The following is a 17,219-nucleotide window of genomic DNA, read 5'->3' as shown; positions in this document are numbered from 1 at the left end:
TGTTTTGGCTATTCAGTGTCCCCCGTATTTCCATATGAATTTTAGGATCAGCTTGTCTATTTCTGCAAAAAAGCCAGCTGAGATTCTGATAGGGATTACACTGAATTTGTAATTCAAACTGAGGAATACTGCCATCTTAATAAGTCTGCCAATCCTTGAACATGGATTATCTTTTCATTTATTTATGTCACCTTTGTTTAAAACAATGTTTTGAATTTTAGGTATTCAAGCCCTGTAATTTTTAAAAGCTTATTCCTAAATTCTTTATTCTTTTTGATACTATCATAAAAGGAATTTTTATTGATAAAACTGTACATATTTCTGAGGTACATGTAATATTTTAATACATGCATACAACATGTAATGACCAAACCAGGGCAACTGGGATATCCATCACCTCAAACATTTGTCATTTCTTTGTACTGCAAACATTCCAAATCTTCTCTTAACAGCTATTTTGAACTACACAATAAATTATTAACTATAGTCACCCTATTATGCTATCAAACGCTAGAACTTCTTCCTTTTATTTGACTGTATTTTTGTACCCATTAACTAACTTCTCCTTATCCCTTCTCCCCTACCCTTTTCCATATGTGGTAACCACTATTCTCAACTCTACCTCCATGAGGTCAACTTTTTCCAGCTCTCACATATGAATGATAAGGTGATATTTTTCTTTCTGTGCCTAGTTTGTTTCACTTAGCATAATGTCTTCCAGTGTCACTCATGTTGCTGCAGATGACAGAATTTCATTCTTTTGTAATGCTGAATAGTATTCTATTGTATATATATATATATACCACATTTTCTTTATCCATTCATCCTGAGATGGACACTTAGGTTGATTCTATATCTTGGCTACCGTGAATAGTGCTGCAATAAACATAGGAGTGCAAATATCACTTCAGTACATTGATTTATAAAAGGAATTGTTTTCTTAATTTCCTTTTTGGATAGTTCATCATAGTGCACAGAAACACAACTAAATTTTTTCCATGTTGAACCCATATTTATTATAGGACATGCCATGTCAAAATAAAAGACTCAACCTTTGCCTTTAACAGTAATATTATATTATAAAAGCACTTTACAACTTTTGTACCTTGATCTTGTATCCTGTAACCTTGTTAAATTTGTTTAATTAGTTCTAATAGTTTTGTGTGTGTGTGGATGCCTTAGGATTTCCTACATGTGAGATCATGCAGTCTGCAAACAGAGATAATTTTACTTATTTCCTTTCCAACCTGGATGCCTTTTATTTCTTTTCTTTGCCTAACTACCCCAACTAGAATCTCCAGTACAGTGCTGAAAGAAGTGGTAAGAGCAGCTATTCTTGCCTTATTGATGAACTTAGGGGGAAAGGTTTCAGTCTTTCACCATTAGGTATAATATTTGATTTGAGTTTTTCATAGATGCTCTTCTATTCCTAGTTTATTGCGTGGTTCCATCATGAAAGAGTACCAGATTTTGTCAAATTTTTTCTGCATCTAATGATGTAAACATGTCGGGTTGTTTTCTTTATTCTACCAACATGGTATATCATATTGATTGATTTTCATATGCTGAAACAACTTTGCACTGCTATGATAAACCTAACCTGGTCATTGTGTATAATCCTTTTCAGAGGTTGTTAGATTTAGTTGCAAATATTTAGTTGAGGATTTTTACATCTGTATTCATAAGAAATATTGATCTGTAGTTTTCTTGTCTTTGTCTAGTTTTAGTATCAGGGTAATACTGACCTCATAGAATAAGTTAAGAGGTCTTTCCTCCTGTTCTATTTTTTGAAAAGTTTACAAAGGACTGGTATTAACTTTTTAAACATTTGGTAGATTTCATGAGTAAAGCCATCTGAGTCTGGGCTTTTCTTTTTGGATGGTTATCTTTAATACTAATTCAATCTCTTTATTGTTATAGGTCCATTCAGATTTTACATTTCTACTTGAGTCAGTTTCACTAGTCTGTATATTTTTAGGAACTTGTCCATTTCATCTAGGCTATCAAAATTGTTAGCATACTTTCCACCTATGGGGCCCTGCCAGAGGTAAAATTAAAAAAGTTAGCATACCATTGTTCATATTCCTTTATAATCCTTTTTATTTCTGTTAATAACGTCCCCTCTTCCATTCCGTATTTTAATAATTTGAGTCCTATCTTTCTTGTTAAAAATACTTTTTAAAAAAGATATAAGCAACTTAAGTTAGCTTTAACCTCCATGACCTACATCTAACAGCAAACCAGAAGTTCTTTAACTGTTCCATAGCAGACTGTCTTGCTATATATTGCTCGAAATTCCATAGAAATGAGAACAGCATCAATCTTAAGAGGCAGCTGTTTCCATCCTTCTAATCCTATGCTTCTCATTCTTGAGTAGCAAAGTCTCTAGAACCAGTTGCTCCATGTGGGATATCTTCCAAAAGGAGAAATTAAGTATCAACCCAAAGCTTCTAGTTATTCTTTCTTTTTTTTTTTTTTTTTTTTTTTTTTGAGACAGAGTCTCACTCTGTTGCCTGGGCTAGAGTGTCGTGCCATAAGCCTAGCTCACAGCAACCTCAAACTCTAGGGCTCAAGCAATCCTTTTGCCTCAGCCTCCTGAGTAGCTGGGACTACAGGCATGCGCCACCATGCCCGGCTAATTTTTTCTATATATATTTTTAGTTGGCCAATTAATTTATTTCTATTTTTTAGTAGAGACGGGGTCTCACTCTTGCTCAGGCTGGTTTCGAACTCCTGACCTTGAGCGATCCACCCGCCTCGGCTTCCCAGAGTGCTAGAATTACAGGCGTGAGCCACCTTGCCTGGCCTATTCTTTGTTTTAAAAGGTTTCTCCATAAACACAAAAGGGGGGCTTCACTAAATTCACTAAGCATATTGACTTGTGCTTATAATCTATTTTGAGAACTTTTTACTTGACATTTAATTACAATTTCTGTATCCTTATAAAAAGGCAGAACACAGGGCAGGTAGTCTATTACACCACCTATGAAATACAAAGTATAAGATGCACTTGGAAGAAGCAACACAATTTTAACAGGAGGGAAAAAAAATCTGAGTATCCTACACTAACAGTCTCTTTCTTAGATTTGTGCTTAGTATTTAAAGAGTCATGATCATTTCTGCTTTAGGCTTCAAAAGACAGGAAGTGAAATAGGACCAGTAGCATTCATCCATTCATTCCTGTACATATTAGAATGTTCCTTTAATCTTGAAAGGACTAAGGACAAACAGAAATATCAGCAAAATTAAGGATCCTAAAATAAAAACAAAGCTAGAACTTGGTTTATCTTGATCCCATTAATCTAATTCCTCAATCTTATAAAAAGCATTTAACAACAACAAAAAATATTTATAGCTTACATCATAATAGTAAAATATTAAATGCTTTTTCCCCCAAGTTCAAGAACGAGGCAAAGATGTGCTCTCTTACGATTACTATTTAATACTGTATTGAAGGTCCTAGCTATTGCACTAAGAGAGAGACATAAAAGGCACACAGATTGGAAAATAAGAATAAAAATTATTTATTTACAGATGACATAATTATTCAAATGGGAAACCCTAAGAGATCTACCAAAAAAAAGACCACTAGAATACATGAATTTAACAAGATCACAGATTAAAGACCAATATATAAATACAAATGAATTTCTATAACCTATAATAGCAAGAAAAAACTGGGAAAAAAAATTGAATAACAACTTATAAGAGCAACAAAAACATTAAATACTTAAGATGCACAATATCTCTACACGGAAAAACTATAAAACATTAAGAAAAAATAAATAAGTTCTAAATAAATGGAGAGATACACCATGTTGGGACACTCAATATTGTTAAAATAGCCGTTCCCCCTAAACAATATGGCTCCCCTTGACCTATATATTTAACACATTTCCAATCAAAATCCCAGCAGACAGACTTTGGAGAAGAAATCAAAAACATGATTCTAGGTCAGGCGCGGTGGCTTACACCTGTAATCCTAGTACTCTGGGAGGCTGAGGCGGGCGCATTGCTCGAGGTCGGGAGTTCGAAACCAGCCTGGGCAAGAGTGAGACCCTGACTCTACTATAAATAGAAAGAAATTAATTGGCCAATTAATTTCTACCTCCCAGAGTGCTAAACAATCAAATTTTAAAATGGGCAAAAGACTTGAACGAAATTAATTGGCCAACTAATATATATAATATAAAAAATCAGCCGGGCATGGTGGCTCGTGCCTGTAGTCCCAGCTACTCGGGAGACTGAGGCAAGAGGATTGCTTGAGCCCAGGAGTTTGAGGTTGCTGTGAGCTAGGCTGACGCCACGGCACTCACTCTAGCCTAGGCAAGAAAGCGAGACTCTGTCTCAAAAAAAAAAAAAAAAAAATACAAATCAAAAACACAAGATACTGGCCAGGCATGGTGGCTCACACCTGTAATCCTAGCACTCTGGGAGGCTGAGGTGGGTGGATCGCTCAAGGTCAGGAGTTCAAAACCAGCCTGAGCAAGAGTGAGACCCTGTCTCTACTATAAATAGAAAGAAATTAATTGGCCAACTAAAAATATATAGAAAAAATTAGCCAGGCATGGTGGCACATGCCTGAAGTCCCAGCTCCTCGGGGGGCTGAGGCAGAATGATCGCTTGAGCCCAGGTTTGAGGTTGCTGTGAGCTAGGCTGACGCCACAGCACTCTAGCCTAGACTCTAGACAGAGTGAGACTCTGTCTCAAAAATAAACAAATAAATAAATAAGACTGCTGCAAAACTGTCTTTTATGAGTAAAAAATTAAGGCTTTTCACCTTTAAACGTCTGAAAAGAAACGGACTATAACCCATAGAGCTTTATTTGCATAGCAACACCACCTTTTGCTAACTGGTCAAGCCTTTGCCCCTCTGTCTCTCCCAAAACCTGTCTTCCTGCTTTTCAAGCCTTTGATTTCCTGTTGTCTTCCACTTATGGGAAACACATAAGGCTTTCTGTATGTAAAGGGTTTAGGCAATATTAATAATATATGTATTTTTCCTTGTTCCATTCACAATGACAAACTTATGTGTTTAGTTTTGAGCCTCTAAATTCTGGTATCTGGATAGGTATCCACAATGAAGCCTGGAGACATGTTCTTAGTGCCTAGACCAACAACTATAAAGATGCAACCAAGCCTTACATAGCCCCTTTTTCTCTCCCCCAGCTTTGCCTATTCTAGGAGGGGTTTAAACAAAAAGACTTACCATAAAAGCACAATAATGTGTGGTATTGGTTCAGGAATAAACATATAGTCCAATGGAACAGATCAATGACACAAAATGCACAAAATGGAGAGGCCAGAGTCAGACCACATATATATGATCATTTGGTTTATGATATATCTACTGTAGCCTGGGAAATAGACTTCTTAAAAAAAAATAGTGCTGGGATAACTGGTGATCACATGGGGGGAAAAGTGAAATTGGATCCCTAGCTCATACTATATACTAAAGTCAATGCCAAATAGAATGACTACAGACATAAAATGTGAAAGGTGAAACACAACTTACAAAGGATTAGTATGCACTGATTATACCATATACATATGCATCCAACAAATCTATAAAACAGCCAATCGAAGAGAAAAATGAGCAAGAAATTTGAATGAGAAAGAGAAAGGGAAAGAGAAAGGGGAAGGGGAGGGGAGGGGGGAGGGGAGGGGGGAGGGGAGGGGAGGGGAGGGGAGGGGAGGTAAGTCAAGTCTAAAAGGGCAATGGACATCCACCTAAATTTTAATTTTACCTAAAATTTTAAAAAGTTGGAGAACACCAAATGTTGGTGAGAATGTGGGATAATGGTAAGTCGCCTGTGATGGTGGTGGGAGTATTAATTTCACCAACACTTTGGAGAATAGGCCAAAAGAACAACCAGTCCACAATGAAATAGACAGGTCAAGGATCCCAAAAGGAACCTTGAGGCTAATGAGGGTGGGATACAGAAGTGATTGAACCTGATATTTGAGTATATTAATAATATATTTTTGATGTTTGAATATGAAAAATATTACCACCAGGCATGTGACATTTGAGGGAAAAAACTGTCCTAGCATCTTGAAAAACTAGGCAAATGAAAAGTGAGGCAGATTTTTTGAGGCCAAAAGCAAGTTTAAGGCAAACATGACGTTGGCGGTACTGGCACTGAGGATGTGGGTAGTGGCCCTCCTGTGCCTCTTTCCAGCTACAGCTCTTACCGTCAAATATGCATCCAAGAAGACAGCAGCTCTAAAAACCTCAGTGGAAAGTCAACAGGGAGACACTATGGCATTAAGAAAATGGAAGGGGCCAGGCGCGGTGCTCACACCTGTAATCCTAGCACTCTGGGAGGCCGAGGCGGGCAGATTGCTCGAGGTCAGGAGTTCGAAACCAGCCTGAGCAAGAGCGAGACGCCATCTCTACTATAAATAGAAAGAAATTAATTGGCCAACTAATATATATAGAAAAAATTAGCCAGGCATGGTGGCGAATGCCTGTAGTCCCAGCTACTCGGGAGGCTGAGGCAGTAGGATTGCTTGAGCCCAGGAGTTTGACGTTGCTATGAGCTAGGCTGATGCTACAGCACTCGCTCTAGCCTGAGCAAAAAAGCGAGACTCTGTCTAAAAATAAATAAATAAATAAAAAGAATATGGAAGGTCACTATGTTCTTGCTGTCAACACCTTGGGACTTGGTGCCAGCTCCATTGGCACCCAGGTGCCCATGTGGGGCTGGGGAAGAGGAAGTGCCTGCATGCCGGGGAAGAGGGAATAGTCCACTACACTAAGGAGGCCTATGTGCCCAATCCCAGCAACTCGGAAGCTGTGGATCTGGTTATCAGGCTGCCCAAGGGTGTTGTGCTCTACAAGACTTTTGTCCACCCGGTTCCTGCCAAGCCTCAGGGCACCTTCAAACTTGTGGCTATGCTTTGAGGCCACTGGACAGAGACTGAAGTCCAGGTGACAGAAGTCAAGGTTTGAGGTGACAATAACGCCTCCTGTAGAAGAGGTCTCTGCAGGAGACTCTATGAAGTGACTGCTGAGAAACCCTTTGGGAGACTGGAACTGGAGCCAGAAGTAAAGTTAGCTGGAATCATGAGCCTATGCTACCTGGGGACAAAAAAAATTAAGAACAGACAAGTGAGACAATTAACTCAAAGAAAAAAGGAGGGATATAGTTTCAGAAGAATACTTAGCTCAGCAGTAAATAGTATTGAATAGTTATAACACTCATTATTGTTTTAACCACTAATTGAAATAAAGTTCTGTTGAGGGGATATGAGAAAGGGAGTAGGAGAGCTAAATTTTCAACTACCAAGGCAGAAAGTCAGTAACATCTGAAATTGACAAGTCAAAATACTTAGCAGTTATTGCATACTGCCAAAAATATGAATCCAGATACTAAGGGAAACATGTAGAAAAGTGAAAGTGAATGCTCTGGAGAAAGGTTCTGTGGGACAAGGAAAGGTGAGGAGTGGAATATCTGTGAAAGGCTTTTAGTTCAATTTGACTTTAATAAAAATGCATATACATTACTTTGAAAATTTTGAGAAGGTTCTCCATTGTTACTGCATTTCTGTCAATTTGTCCTGGCATTCATCAAGTCCGCTTTATTGGCATATATAGTAACAACTTTTTAAAAATTTAGAGTACACATGCAGTATATTTTAAAATCTTATCAAAACAGGCCGGGCGTGGTGGCTCATGGGAGGCCGAGGCGGCAGACTGCTCAAGGTCAGGAGTTCAAAACCAGCCTGAGTGAGACCCCGTCTCTACTAAAAATAGAAAGAAATTAATTGACCAACTAAAAATATATATACAAAAAAAAAAATTAGCCGGGCATGGTGGCCCATGCCTGTGGTCCAAGCTACTCAGGAGGCTGAGGCAGTAGGATTGCTTGAACCCAGGAGATTGTGGTTGCTTTGAGCTAGGTTGATGCCATGGCACTCACTCTAGCCTGAACAACAAAGTGAGACTCTGTCTCAAAAAAAAAAAAAAAATCTTATCAAAACGTAAGTTCTGAAAATAATTACCCCACTGATTCCATAAGTCAACGAAAAATGAGAACAGATGAAATAATCTAGAAATGCAAAGGAATATAATTTACAATAAAGAAAAATTTAAATTCTTAGGAATACTATACAGGAAGAGATTGTCACCGGGCTAATACGCATCTCAAACTTTAACATGCCCATATGGAAATTCCTAAAGTTTCCTACTAAACCTAATGCTTCCAAAAGATTTTCCCCATCTCAGAAAACTACAATCCATCTTTAAAAATTGTTGAGATATCCTACAAATCAATAAAATAGCCATCCCTGTTGCTGGAATCACCCCTGACCCTTCTTCTATTTTTCCCTGACTCTTCTCTGTTTTTATTTTTTGTTTGTTTGTTTTTTTGAGACAGAGTCTCGCTTTGTTCCCCAGGCTAGAGTGAGTGCCGTGGCGTCAGCCTAGCTCACAGCAACCTCAAACTCCTGGGCTCAAGCAATCCTCATGGCTCAGCCTCCCAAGTAGCTGGGACTACAGGCATGCGCCACCATGCCCGGCTCATTTTTTCTACATATTTTTAGTTGGCCAATTAATTTCTTTCTATTTTTAGTAGAGACTGGGTCTCGCCCTTACTCAGGCTGGTCTCGAACTCCTGACTTTGAGCGATCCTCCCGCCTCAGCCTCCCGAGAGTGCTAGAATTACAGGCGTGAGCCACTGCACCCACCCCTAGCAGTAACATTTTTAACAGAACATCAGCATAGCCAAATGATCTACCACTACCAAGTAGAACAGAATAGAGAGAGGATTTCATTTTAGGAATTTTATTAATAGATAACACCAACAAGTCAAATAAAAACAATTACCCTATCACCTCAAAGTAACTACCTTCACCCTCCAAATCACTTCTTTAAATTAAGCAATCTTTTTCCTATACAGCCACAAGACTGTTTTACCCAACCGTCTCTTGATGTTTCAATCACTGAAATCCTCTAGCCATCTCAAGGTGCAGTTAATTCCAACACAAGATTTATTGCACAATCCAGTTCAGTATACCTTTCAATCTCAACATAATTTACTGAAGGAGTTTTTCCTCAAACCACTACAAAAGCCTCTTCAGTTCCATAAAACACTGGTGCAAATTCAGAAAGCCATCTAAACAGGTGGGAAAATTTCTCTTCTGAGACAAGAGAATAACATAACTTCTCAGCAATACTTAGCTTGAACATGGCGTAAAGCAAAGACTACAAGATCTACCAAAAGCATCACACCTCTCCATACTTAAGGCTTTCAATTTGCCCAGCCATTCCCAACAAATGCAAATTCCCCCATCAGTTACCTTTTCCCTTACTACCTTTCTCCTAACTCTCGTTCCACTGCTGATTTCCCTCTCAACCCTTTCCACAGGGTCCACATGAACCCTTTTCCTATGCAAATAAGCTTCCCGCTTTCCATCCCTTCATGGAATAAAAATTCTACTTCCTAGTCTTAACTGAAAATTGGGTCTCTCCAAATTATCCCCTTTCTCTAAAGCTCTCCAGTGTGTGTGGAATGGTGGCCCTCCAAAAATCCATCTATGTCATAATCCCAGCAACCTGTAATGTGATCTTTTTTTGGGGGGGAAAGGTCTCTGCAGACATAATTAAGGATCCTGAGATGAGATCATCCTGGATTATCAAGGTGAATCCTAAATCCAATAACAAATATCACTGGGAGTGACACAGAAGGAAACAGACACAGAAAAGAGAAAATAATGTGAAAACTGATGCAGAAGTTACAGTAATGTAGTCACAGGCCCAGAAATGCCAGAGCAGCCACCAGAAGATGGAAGAGGTAAGGAGCAGATACTCCTGTAGAGCCTTTGTTAACAGTGTGGCCATGCTGACACCTTGATTTCAGACTTCTGGCCCCCAGAACTTGAGAGAATAATTTCTGCTGTTTTAAGCCATCAAGCTTCTGATGATTTGTTACAGACACAGGAAACTAATACCTCTCCTAAGCAGGCTATTTCACATCAAGGGGCCTACAGTTTTTCCAGCACAGCCATTTTGCACAACCATTTTTCCACTTTTCTTTTAAGGCTTACACCACTCTGCCTTCACATTTTCTTTCTTCATTGTTGTAATCCTACTGACCACCAGAAATTCTTCATAGTTTCCTTCTTCAACAAAACAGTTACTACCATCATCAGCTACAAAGTTCACAGGTATGACCACAAGTCCTTAACATCCTTAATGCCAATAACCTACCAAAATTCTTATTCTATTTGAACTATACAACCTTTTTGCTATGTCAAAGAGACAACATAGAAATACTTACTGCAAATCTGAGTCTGGTGGTTTGTCTAGTTCATAACTCCTTTATCTGAAAAACTCACCAAACCCACAAGCACCTGCTTTAAAAAAAAAAGCCTTAGGTAATTCATAAACAGTTATATTCTGAAACTCCTGACCCTGCTATGCTCACCATAGCTGACTAGATAAAGGGTAGTTTCCTGACCTAAGACCTGCCACCATCTAGACACTATAATTCAGGGTTTTCCAACCTCACCACTATTAACATTTTGAGCCAGATAGCCTTTGTTGTGGCCAGGCGAGGTGGCTCACGCCTGTAATCCTAGCTCTCTGGGAGGCCAAGACTAGTGGATTGCTTGAGGTCAGGAGTTCGAAACCAGCCTGAGCAAGAGTGAAACCCGTCTCTACTATAAATAGAAAGAAATTAATTGGCCAACTAATATACATAGAAAAAAATTAGCCAGGCATAGTGGTGCATGTCTGTAGTCCCAGCTACTTGGGAGGCTGAGGCAGCAGGATTGCTTGAGCCCAGGAGTTTGAGGTTGCTGTGAGCTAGGCTGACGCCAGGACACTCATTCTAGCCTGGGCAACAAAGCGAGACTCTGTCTCAAAAAAAAAAAAAAAAAAGTCTTTGTTGTAAGGGGCTGTCCTGTGCATGTTTAGCAGCAGCCCCCTTGGTCTCTATCCACCGGATGCGTAGCACCCATTCCCGGAATCCTGACAATCAAAATATCACCAGATCTTTACGTACTTAGTCATTGTCTTAAGAAAAACAAGAATAGAAAAAAATTTTTTAAGTTTAAAAAATAAATCTTTAAAATAAATAAATTAAAATATATATATATATCACCAGAGACTGCAAAATGTCCCCAGATAGGGAAAACTCACCCTTAGTTGAGACTTACTGCTGTAATGGCAGACAACTAGATTAAGAATGACAGGATACCTGCTGCTACAGGAATTAACACAAGGTAGGCCAATTGCTAGAGCTGTACTATTCTCACCAATCTTCTGAGTCCTGAACTACATTTAGGTTTCTGTAAGGCCTAGCGTGTTATTTTTCAGCAAAGCCTAGTGTTCAGTGATTCCTGTTCTTTTCTTCTACAAGATCTAGCTCTGTAAATACTCTTCTCTTCCTTATTTTTCTATGTATCCTTCAGATGAACTTCCAGTATTTAAGGTAATCCAAGCATTTCTCACATTCCTAAATACCTAATAAATAGAGATTGGAAATCATTTTAAGGAACATGAAGTTTAAACTAATTACTACTAATTAAAAACATATAAAATGTTTCAACTAAGGCAACAAGAGACCATTTACAGAGAATGCAACAGAAAACAAATACACTTCCCAAAATAAATAGGTACTACCCCCTAATAAATTTTTCCACACATTCAAAAAATAAATCTGTTGTTACACAAATGGCTCCAAAAATATAAGTGGATGTTGTGCTCATCAACTCACATTATGTGGCAATTATGGTTGAGGATCTGTAACTTAATAAGAACAAAACTAAAAAGAAAACTATAAGCCCCAAATCAGTAAGATTTTATTCTGAGTAGTTTACACTGAGAAACAGAAATATCACTGTAAAAAATAATATACTGATAGGAAAAATTAATCATAAAATTCATGTAATGTTCTCAGTACGCTGATCACAGATAGGCAGTAAAACTCAACATTATTAATTAAAACCCTAAAAAAGAGGGGGGAATGGGTATTTATTGAAACCTTAAAATCTGTACCCCCATAATATGCGGAAATAAAATAAAATAAATAAATAAAACCCTAAAAAAGCTAGACATAGATAATTTCTTTTTCTTTTTCCATTTTTTGAGACAGACTCTTGCTCTGTCACCCCAAGTAGAGTGCAGTGGTATCATCACAGCTCACTGCAACCTCAAACTCCTGGGCTCAAGCACTCCTCCTGCTTCAGTCTCCCAAGCAGCTGGGACTACAGGTGCACGCCAATGCACCTGGCTAATTTTTTTTCTCTGTTTTGTAGAGATGGGTGTCTCACTCTTGCTCAGGCTGGTTTTGAAATCCTGACCTCAAGCATTCCTCCTGCCTCAGCTTTCCAGAGTGCTAGGATTATAAGTGTATGCCACCACATTTGGTATAATTTCTTTAATATAATTTTTAAACTCCCTTCATCTACCTGTGTCTTATAAATTAGCATTTCCCAAAGTTTTGTCCTCTCCTCATAAAACTCACTAGACAATTTCATCTATACCCATATTTTCAATTACTATCTAAACCTGTTAACATACAAATGAATATCCCAACACTGATATCCACCCCTAGTTCTGTTCAGATACCCAACATCCTACTGGTCATCTCCATTCTGATGTCTTAAAGGTATTTGAAACTCTACTGTCAGTCAACTCACGCTGCTAATGTCCTCCTCCACAACTTATTACACTACCACTCACCCATTCACCCATACCAATAAAGCCCCCCAAATTTATATAATAACAGCAATGACAACAGCAGCAGCAAAAATATCCAAACAACCTAAATGCCCAAAAGGGATACAATAAAATGCAAAGGTAGAATTTTGATAGTCGCTAGTAATTGAAAATATGGGTATAGATGAAATTGTCTAGTGAGTTTTATGAGGAGAGGAAATGAATTTTAATGCAACTAAGTACAAAAAGCATATAGATATGATTTCAGATTTGACACTGCAACTAACCTTTAAGAAATCACCACTTGTTGAGTTTTGTTGCAGAATCACAATTATCGTAATTATCACAATTAGCCGGACACAGTGGCTCACGCCTGTAATCCTAGCACTCTGGGAAGCGGAGGCGGGCGGATTGCTTGAGGTCAGGAATTCAAAACCAGCCTGAGCAAGAGTGAGACCCCGTCTCTACTATAAATAGAAAGAAATTAATTGGCCAACTATTATATATAAAAAAAATTAGCCAGGCATGGTGGCACATGCCTGTAGTCCCAGCCACTGGGGAGGCTGAGGAAGGAGGATCGCTTGAGCCCAGGAGTTTAAGGTTGCTGTGAGCTAGGCTGACGCCACGGCACTCACTCTAGCCTGGGCAACAAAGTGAGACTCTGTCTCAAAAAAAAAAAATTAAAATGTCATTTATATTAACCTATAATTGGTTTATTAGTTACTCCAATGAATTAATAAATATATATTATTTTTCTTTTTTGGAGAGAGTGTCTCACTCAGCTACCTGAACTAAAGTACTGTGGTATCATCATAGCTCCTGCGATCTCAAACTCCAAGAGACTAGCCATCCTCCTTCCTCAGCCTCCAGAGTAGTTAGGACTACAGGCACGCCACCATGCTCGGCTAATTTTTCTATTTTTTGTAGAGATGAAGTCTCACTATATTGCCCAGGCTGGACTCCATCTCTTGGCCCCAAGCAATCCTCCCACCTTGGCCCTCCATAGTGCTGGGATCACAGGTGTAAGCCACCATGTCCAGCCTAAATTAATTTCTAATACAGTAGCTATCAACAGATATAATCCATATAAACAAAAAGCTATTTGGAGTCCTTTATCATTTTTAAGAGTGTAAGGGGATCCTGAGACCAAAAACTTTGAGAACCATTAAAGTAATACTTATACCTTTTAATTTACTTTCTGAGTTTTTATTTCTGTAACTCTTACACATGCTGCCATAAATGTTTAACGGAAGCTGAGAGCATAAGATATAAATCTTGCTTTCTAGTGAGACTGTCTCAAAAAAAAAAAACTTTTTTTTTTTTGCTTTCTTCAAATGTATTATAATGCTATCAAGCAAAAGATATTCTCCCCCCAAAAGAAAAGACAAGATGGCTGGGTTAACAGAATGTTGTATTTGCCAAGATAACTACAGCAGTATAATAAAGCTGTAATACAGAACTTATGCAGAAATACAGCCAAAGAATTTTCACTGAATGATGCACAGAAAAATATGAAAGTTTGGGTTTGAGAAGAACTAAGATAGTTCTTAAGTGAATTTCTTCTCACTTTTATCCAGTTTTTATTTTATTGTAGTTGGTATCTAACTATCATTTAAATGTACCCCTCTCAATAAAGAATATTCAAAGAATTCTATGTGGAACATAAATCTGATAATAAGTCATGAAAAAATACTTAACTATAACTAAAATAATCCATTACCTTGAATTATGCAACACTGGTCACCATCATTATTAAAATAAATACAATGGGCTCTGCACTATAATGAATTACCAAGCTAAAAAAGGCCATCCAGCTAAGGGAGTTAATGGTATTCATTAATTAGGTTCCTTTTTTAGTTCTTACATGAAGCATAATTTATCAATTTAAATGCCAGCACAAAACCTTGTATGGGGCAGATGTTAAAAAAATTACTTGTTCCTATAATACTGATTGAGCAAGGTAAAATGATAGCATATTTTCCTCAGTCAGGAATGATTAAGGTAGGTGCAGAAACTCATAAGCCAGGACAAATTTTGTACCAAGAACTGTGCTTCCAAAGTCAGTGTGACCTAAGGGGCATATTCTGCATTCTGCATAAAAGGGAAAAGTGGCTCTATTACAGGCCTAGTTTCCTCATTTCCTCACATGCTCTAGACCTGAATTCGCAGCTTCCAAATTAAGTACTTTTAAAGCACTTCTCATCCTAATTCCACTAATGTCTAGGTGGTGAGAATTTTTGTTTTTCAAAAAAAAAAATTACTAATTGCATTGGTATTGGTGCTCTCTGTAAAGCAGAACCTAAAGGCCTCATCAGAAGAGAGTGTGAATATAGCAGAGTTCACTGCAATCTGGATGTTCTCAACTGAAATCCGTGTTTTAATCAGTTTTTTTAAAAAATTAACGTTCAGGTGGGAGGAAAAATCCACCCACATCTTATTTCACTAAGTAGCGCTTTTGTTCTCTGCAAAGGCTATTGAGATATCGTTTTGTAATACTATTTAAATACTATGTGCTGCAATTATTTCCTACTGAAAGAATCCCATTTTCAGTTATCTGTGACTACAGAAAACATGGTTCATAGTACTTCTCAAATCTCAACGCCTAAACTCCGACACCTCCTGCTCCTCCTCCTCTTGCCCGCCGCGTCCCCACCCCCCCACCGCATCGGGTTTTCAGACGCATCTTTTAGGCGGAGGGGGAGGCGCTAATTTTTGGATTTGCTATCCCATTCTGCCTGTGCAAAATAAACCTGTTGTAAAATAACCTCAGGAACAGAGATGAAAATCGAGGACCCAATTCCCTTCTGCTCGCATCTCTCTATCGTTGTAAACTTCCCTACAGCCCTCAATGCGCTCATTTCTACTCCAGAGCAGCCCTACCTGTGCCCAGACCTCAATCTCCAACCCGAATCTCACCGTGACCTTGGGCCCGGGCCACTGCTCCCCTCCCAAGACAACGACCGTAAAACCAAGATCCCCACACCCCGCTCCGCAGACTGCAGAGAGAGGGCTCCGGGTTCAGGCCGGGTCCGCGGGTTGCGGCGGGGGCAGGCGAGCAAACCGCAGGAACCGCAGCTCCGCGACGGCTGGAGAGGCTGGGTCCGGGTCAGCGCCGGGAAGAAAGGACGCCAGGGGCGGGGACAGGGCCCCGGGCTACCTGCGGGGCCGGTGCCGACGCAGCCCCAGGAGCCGCAATGGCTGCACGCCACCCCGGGGCTCTGGAAGCCCTCGCGGCCGCCCCGCGAACTCCGGCCCCGACCCGTCTGCGGTCACGGCCCCGCATTAACTCCGACCGCCCAGCAAGCAGCGGCAGGTGATGCGGCGACCGGGCAGGCGGGCGTGCAGTTGAGCTGCCTACCTCAGGCGACGGCGTCTCGGAGCCGCCTACCTCCCGCCCGGGCTCGAGGAGCCGCGACCAGAGTAGGAAGAGGCGCGCGAGGCAACACGCCACAGAGGGTGGGACAGGAAGAGGGGAAATGGTCCGCACCCAGAGGAGCTGGCAAAAGGAGGTGAGAACGCGGGCGGCGGGGACCGTCAGGGACGCTCGCGTACCTTCCTTTTTGCCTAGCAGAGGGTCCGACTGGAGCCAGCAGATCGCCTCACATCCGGGTATCGGGAGACACTCAGCTGCTTCTGCTGCGCCCGCCGCCTCCCCCGCGGCGCAAACACCAAACTTCCGGCGACGACGGCGACGCCTCGCCCGTCAGATGGGAGTTACCTGTGACCGTCTTGGGTGCGCTTGCGCAGCGCTCCTCTTCAGCCCTAACCGGCTCAGCTGACGTGCCCAGAAGACGAAGATGGCCGCCACGCTCGCTGCGTGTCACGCAATTTTTCACCCCGGCCCGGACGGCTGGGCGTCGGGGAAAGGCGAGCCAGCGTCCATGCTCGGCGCAGGCGCGGTGGGAGGCCTCGCGTGCGCGCCTCCGCGGGTGGGCGCCCAGCGGGGAGCCGGCGGCGCCCCCTAGCGGCGGGCGCCTGTCCTCCTTGGGGTCATCTCTCGGAATAAAACCACCCAGGCCCCCAGCAGTGGCGGTTTACCTTGAAAATTTGTCGCGAACGGTTCCCCTGTAGGTTTCGGGTACTTCTCTATGCGGTGTCTAGTCCAAGTGCCTTTAATCCTCTATGTGAGCCGATGTAAGGCGTGAGGGGGATAAACTGATCCTTTTCTCCCTTTCCCCTGCACTGATATCCAACGCCTCTAAAAAATGCAGAGCTTCACCCTCGCCTTGCACGCTTTCCTGCTTGTGCATCAAAGCACAAAAGCTTGTGAGAAACTGTATAGAATGTTCCGCTAGATTTAGTCAGGGCGGGCGTTCAGACAAAGCTTTGGCTCTTCCAAACATCTAAAGATAGAATCCAGGATTCTACCACTAGGATCTGTGGTCCCCCGGCTGCTTTTAACACGCTTTCTGTGCTCTTCCTTGTTTGAAGAACCGTGAGGATGAATAAATGGTACTTGTGCCTTTCAAAATGGGAAGAAGTGATCTAAGTGAATTCTCCCTGCTCCCCTTGTTTGAAGCCAAGTGCAACCAAAATGTGCTCTAGGTTTGTC

At 40.7% G+C, this 17,219-nt stretch overlaps 1 protein-coding gene across 6 annotated transcripts in view; it reads right to left on the bottom strand.

The window, feature by feature from the left end:
- Positions 1-16,789, bottom strand: part of ESCO1 (establishment of sister chromatid cohesion N-acetyltransferase 1) — a 78,473-nt gene extending 61,684 nt beyond the window's left edge. For 4 of the 6 annotated variants that reach the window (XR_012912800.1, XR_012912799.1, XM_012745987.2 and 1 more), the window contains exon 1: positions 16,220-16,788. The gene's annotated coding sequence lies outside the window, so the exon portion shown is untranslated. The other 2 variants (XM_075993606.1, XM_012745988.3) reach the window with 2 other exon arrangements.
- Positions 16,790-17,219: the final 430 nt, after the last annotated feature.

The sequence above is a fragment of the Microcebus murinus genome, chromosome 17 (assembly GCF_040939455.1).
Source record: "Microcebus murinus isolate Inina chromosome 17, M.murinus_Inina_mat1.0, whole genome shotgun sequence".
Taxonomy (NCBI): domain Eukaryota; kingdom Metazoa; phylum Chordata; class Mammalia; order Primates; family Cheirogaleidae; genus Microcebus; species Microcebus murinus.
The sequence above is the reverse complement of the archived record's forward strand: the minus strand, read 5'-3'. Positions and strand labels throughout refer to the sequence as shown.